This window comes from Mirounga leonina, unplaced genomic scaffold, assembly GCF_011800145.1.
Source record: "Mirounga leonina isolate KUSES-001 unplaced genomic scaffold, KU_Mleo_1.0 Mir_115, whole genome shotgun sequence".
NCBI classification, from domain to species: domain Eukaryota; kingdom Metazoa; phylum Chordata; class Mammalia; order Carnivora; family Phocidae; genus Mirounga; species Mirounga leonina.
The window spans coordinates 12,141,451-12,147,874 of NW_023270268.1; the positions used below are offsets into that span (position 1 = coordinate 12,141,451).

At 42.6% G+C, this 6,424-nt stretch overlaps 1 pseudogene; it reads left to right on the top strand.

Moving 5' to 3' along the window:
- The first annotated feature begins 5,804 nt into the window (after window positions 1–5,804).
- LOC118007225 lies at window positions 5,805–5,945 on the top strand (annotated as a pseudogene).
- The last annotated feature ends 479 nt before the right edge of the window (window positions 5,946–6,424 follow it).

Genomic DNA, 6,424 nt, shown 5'->3' on the forward strand with positions numbered 1-6,424 from the left:
GAGTGAGACATTGGAGGTGGGGCTTCCCGGAGGAGGAGCAGGCTGGGACAGTCAGGTGGTGCGGGGGAGAGGGAGGGCGGTCTGTGAAGAGGGATAGAGGTGTCAGTGGGTAGTGCCGGGGTGTTCGGAGAGCAGTGTCGGGGGGCCTGAGCTCAGGGGTGCGGTGGGCAGGGCCAGCAGAGGCCCGAGGTAATGGGTGAAGAAGGTAAAGCAGAGTGGGAGCAGAGCTAAGGAGCTCTGACATCATCATCCTTCTGGCCAGGGAGTCTCAAGGAGAGGGGAAAGGGGCACATGGACTCCAGGTGTGTTTGAATCTTCAGAACTTTTCTTTCCAAGGGTACATTCCCTGCCCCTCCCTCCCAGGTCTGAGATGTTTCTCTCTCTCCTCTCTCCCTTTGGTAGATAGGACTCCTGCCCCCACTTTACCCCAGCTCCTTTGAGAATCCCTGTGCAATAAGAGGCGTGATTGGTAGGCTTATGCTCCTAGGAGTGGTGTGGAGGCAGGAAAAAGAGGTAAGAATCATTGTTAGGGGCAAGAGGGGACTATTGAACGTTGCAGGCAGATTCTGACTTGTGGTCTGGAGAACTCCTTCTGTCATGGTCTACATGGGGGCTTCTTGAATCATCTGTGGCGAGGGACTGATGCCCATTTTCTTTTCCTAATGTATTACAGACCGATATTTTTAGGAAATATAATAAAAGCGAATTACTAGAAAAATGCAATAAAAACTGTACAAAATACAGGCATCAGTTTTTAAGTAGTAGTTTTAACAGACGCAAAATAGCCCTGCCAACTTGCTTAAATTTCAAATGCTTCACTCAAGTCCTGTTCTTACATTATTGCAGACCCGTAATCAACATTGTGTGGATGGCCCCCTCCATGATCTGGTCGGAGGGAGAGAGACCAATTAGCAGGCTGCTTGCAAGGTTGCAGGGGACAGAGAGCATCCCAGGGCACCAGCTAATGCTGGGGCAGGAGTGTGAAAAGGAGGAGGAGGGTAGTCAATATGTTTGGTCTTACTTCACCCATTTTGTTTTATGACTAAAAAAATGCTTTTTAGTTATTTTCCTTGTTTTTATTTTATGCTACATTTTTTTTCTTTGTTATTTTATTTCCCCCATTTGGAAGGTGTTTGTTCTGTTTTTTGGCACTCTGAGTAGTTTTCATGAAATTAAAAAAAAAAAATTAGCACTTATAATTCTCCAAACATCCAGGGAAAATATAAACTCAAACCAAAATGAGATACCTCACACATGTTAGAATGGCCATTTTTAAAAAGACAGGAGATAAAAAATTCTGGCATTGATAGAGGGAAGAGGGACCCTAGGCACTGTTGGTGGGATTCTAAATGGGTCCAACCACTGTGGAAAACAGGATGGAGGATCCTCAAGGCATTAAAAACAGACCTACCATATAATCCAACAGTTCCACTTCTGGGAATATTTCCAAAAGAAATGAAAACACTAATTCAAGAAGATATCTGTACGCCCATTTTCATAGCAGCATTATTGACAATAACTCAGACATGGAAACAACAATGTGAGTATCCACCAATGAATGAATGGATATGGAAGTGGTGGTATAGATACACAATGGAATATTATTCAGCCATGCAAAACGAGGACGTCTTACCATTTGTGATGACATGAATAGACTTTGAAAGCATTATGCTAGCAAAATAAGTCTGAGAAAGACAAATACTGTCTGATCTCACTTATATGTGGAATCTTAAAAACAAAACAAAACAAAACAACTCCCAGAAAAAGAGATCAGACTTGCGGTTAGCAGAGGTGGGGGCAGGGTGAATGGGAGAAAGGGGGTCAGAAGGTCCAAACTTCCAGTTGTAAGATAAATAAGTACCAGGCATAAAATGTACAATATAATTACTATAGTGAGCTGTATGCCAGAAAAGTTGGGAGTAAATCCTGAGTCCTCATAGCAATAGAAGCCTCCATGCCCTGGGTTGGCTTGGTTCTGGGGGTCATCACCTCTCCTTGTCCCCCTCTTGACTTGAGCGCTGCTGGGCCACACCGCTTCCAGGAGTTGTCACCAGCCCCTCTGGTCTGATGGGGCAGGAAGGCACTCTCCACCGTGGCTGGAGCTGTGACTCAGCACCTTGCTTGGGCGTGGGCAAACTGGCTCTGGGGCTGGCTGGCAAAACTTCTTGTCTGAGGATCCAGATGAGGCAGAGCGGCACCCCACTGAGTTCCCTGGTCAGAGTCAGCCCCAATTTGGATCTGCAGATGAGCAAAGTCATTGGCTGGGACTACCGCTTGGGCACTGCAGGTATGCACTTGGTCGGCCAAGATCTGTGTGCTGGTTATTGCGGGCCCCTCCCCCACTTTTCCATCACAGACTCCCCATGGTTGGGGCCTGCAGATTCCCCTGCAATCCTTGTGGGGTGAGATCAGAGTAGTGGCTCCCGCACGGTGACCCACAATGCTGGAGAGGCTGGTTGTCCCCTCTGGGTTCTCTTTTCCCACTGGAGGGACAAGCAGCTCAGGGAAACCTCTCGGCCTGTGGCTGCACTGGCCTGGGGGAGGGGCAATGCTACCAATGTGTATGTGTTCCTTTTACCCTTCTAAAGCCCTCTGTCTTGGTCTGGGTGGTGGAGGAGGGTGCTTAAGCCTTACCCCTGTGTTCTAGGATTCTTTCAGCAGTGCCTTGTTCTTGCATAAATGTTAGTTGTTCTTGTGAGGGGGAGCGATGTCAGGGAAGACCTATAGCACCATCTTGGTGACGTCACTCTCTGTGTCGCCATATTTATAACATTTATTTGAACATAGCTCTGTGTTTAACTGAGTTCAGTGCTCACTCTTGGTGCTTTTTTGGAGTTCTTTATTTTGAATCACCTCTTGGGATGACTGAGGAAAGCACTAAGTAATATTTCCACAATCACTGGTAGTGTGTGTGATATAAAAAGAAGAAAAGGAGCTGCTGACCTTCTAGAGTGGGCTGGCATTGCAGTGGGGCTTAGTGTTCTCCTACTGGACCATAAATGATTTTGCACAAAATAAGTATCTGACCAGGCCACTCTCTGACTGTGATGGATCTAAACACTTCACAGTCATGTCTGAACACAAAACATGACCATTGTCCACACCACAAAGATGATCAGACATCTCCCTGTCCTGGCTAATATGAGTGACTGCTGCTTCTTAACCAATTTCTTTAGTTTTAGCCTTGTCTGGTCTTTCCTATTTCTAGATAAGATCTATTAAGCTACCCAGTCGTAGGATTACCTCTGCTTCCCGAGAGCATCAATCCGCAGCAAAGCCCCACATCCCAAAATCACTTAACCCAAGACCAAATCTTATCACAAGTTTTTCTTCTAATACCCTCTTGCTGAGACACTTCAAGGTTTTCCGGGCTGTGTTCACCCTCACTGAGATGAGTAATAAACCCAAGTGGTCCAGGTGTATTCCTGGTGCTCTGTGGCTGGAGGGCCCTGACAGGTGGAGTGATTGCATTGATGGCTCCACTAACTGGCCTCCTTTGCCAGGAATTTTGTAGTCCCCTCCCATTCTGACTCTGGCTCAGTCCCGTGACTTGCTCTGACCCATGGCACGAGAGCAAACTTTATGCAAACAGAGGCTGGAAAGCACATGTGTGTGTTGCCTCTTTTGAACCCCTGCTACTACTGTGAGACCAAGCTAGCACGATGGAGGATGAGACACATGGAGATCAGTCAAGTGGACCCTGGTGTCCAGCCGAGGCCACCAGCATGTGAGGTAGTCTAGCTCAGATCCGCAGAATTCCCCAGCCAACTCATGATCTTGCAAACCAAAATAAATGTTTATTGTTATATCTTACCAAGGTTTTGTGGTTGCTTGTTTTGCAGCATCCTTGTGGCAATAAATAATGGGTATGGTTTACTGTCTAAGAAAATATTTCTGTTGACAACTTATTTGGTAGAGAATCACAGGGTCATACATTTTGCCCCAAAACTTTATAGGTTTGCTTTGTTGTCTTTTATTGTTAGGGTTTGATTTTTGTTTCTGGTTAAATTGTGATTCTCTTTTGGTATCACCAATTGTTTATAAGTTGGGTCTCTTATCTCCATCCTATTTATTAATTTCTCCTTCATCTTTCTAATCTTTCATTGATTTTTTTTATATTTTTTTGAACACTTTCCTTTTTTTCAATTAGCTCCATTTTTATCTAAGGACTAAAATTCAACCTCCTTTTCTTCTACATCTTCTTTCATCTCTTGTTTCATAGGTTCTATAACTTCTTATATTGGGTTACCTGTAATAACTCTCTCAATTATGTGCTCTTGCTTTGCATTGTTTCTTTTTGAGTGATGCAGAACTTTTTAACAGTGTGTGTATGTGTATTTCTGGAATTTTCAAACAAATGGGCACCTGGGTTCTTTCTCATCCCATTATCTTCTACCTATATGATGGCACAATTACCCTTATGGCAAGCTGTCTCCAGTTGAAGAGTGAATGGATATGCACAGCTCCTAACCAAAATTCACGTGTCTTGCAAACATTTACCTGAGAGAGTTTCTCTGGGTTATCTGTTTTTTTTTTTCTGTTCTGAATATGATAAAGAAAAATATTTCTGAGTAATTTGAAGCAATGTGTAGTTCTTACATCAGAAGTTGACTGTGAACAACTACTATTCCTAGTTTTTCTGTTTTCTCTCTTTTCCAATGGCTGCTTAAAAATTCCAAGATGAACACTCCATATCCTGTCTGCTTCCACTCTGGGCCAGTGCATTTACCATCTCTGCTGAATATAGAGTTGTATTGTCCAATATGGAAGCCACTAGCTACTGTAGATATTGAACCCCTGAAATATGTCTAGTCCAAATTGAAATGTACTGTGAGTGTGAGATTTCAAAGACATGGCACAAAAAAGAGAATGTAGAATATCTCATTTATATTTAAAAACATTGGCAACATGTTGAAGTGATAATATTTTGGATATATTAAAATATTCTATTGTAATTAATTTCACCTGTTTCATTTTACCTTTTTAAAAGTGTTGCTTCTAGAGATTTTAAATGATTTATCTGGTATGCATTGTATTTCTATTGGACAGTACCAATAGAAAGAGATACTGCACCTGAAACTAATATAACACTACATGTTAATTGTACTTCAATAAAACAAATAAATAAAAAGTACAAACCCACAAAAGAGAGAAGAGAGAGCGAGACAGAGAGAGAGAGACTAACACACAATGGAGCAGAAATCTAGGGCACCTGGGTGGCTCAGTCGTTAAGCGTCTGCCTTCGGCTCAGGTCATGATCCCAGAGTCCTGGGATCGAGTCCCACATCAGGCTCCCTGCTCTGCGGGAGGCCTGCTTCTCCCTCTCCCACTCCCGCTGCTTGTGTTCCTGCTCTCGCTATCTCTGTCTCTGTCAAATAAATAAATAAAATCTTTAAAAAAAAAAGAAATCTATGGTTACTTCAGAAAGCCATTTTCTGATCAGCACTGACCCTGTTCTCTGGCATGAGGATACATAGAGGAGGTTTATAAACACCTCTGCTCACCTTTTTCCTGTCTATCTTTGCCATTTTGCTAACAAGTTATGCAACAGAAATACAAAGGATCATAAGAAACCACTACAAACATTTATATGTCACAAATTGCACAACCTTGAAGAAATGAAGAAATTACTAGAAACATATAACCTATCAAGACAGAATTATGAAGAAATAGAAAATCTGATTACCAGTAAGGAGACTGAACCAGTAATCAGAAACCTCCTAACAAACAAAAGTCCAAGACCAGATGACTTCACTGGTGAATTCTACCAAACATTTCAAGAAGAATTAATACCAATCCTTCACATCGCTTCTCGGCCTTTTGGCTAAGATCACGTGTAGTATCTGTTCTTATCAGTTTAATACCAATCCTTCACAAACTATTTCAAAAAATAGAAGAGGAAGGAACACTTCCAAACCAATTTTATGAGGTCAGCATTACCCTGATACCAAAACCAGACAAAGACACTACCAAAAAAAAAAAAAGAAAGAAAGAAACTTATAGGCCAATATCCCCCATGAACATAGAGGCAAGATTTCTCAACAGAGTATTAGCAAACAGAATTCAACAATGCATTAAAAGAATCATGCACCATGAGCAAGAGGGATTTATTACAGGGATATAAGGATGGTGTCTTTGCCATTTTTGTTTCAAAGATCAAAGTAACTGAGGGCTTCCAGTAGTTTTTGACCTAAGCCCATTATGTTATTTAAATTTTGCTTTGTAGCAACCTACTGGAAACTTAGTAACATCTGACAATGAGCATTTCTTTCTTTCTTTCTTTTTTTTAAAGATTTTATTTATTTATTTGAGAGAGAGAATGAGAGAGAGAGTGCATACACGAGAGGGGGGAGGGTCAGAGGGAGAGGCAGACTCCCTGCTGAGCAGGGAGCCCGATGCGGGACTCGATCCCGGGACTCCAGGA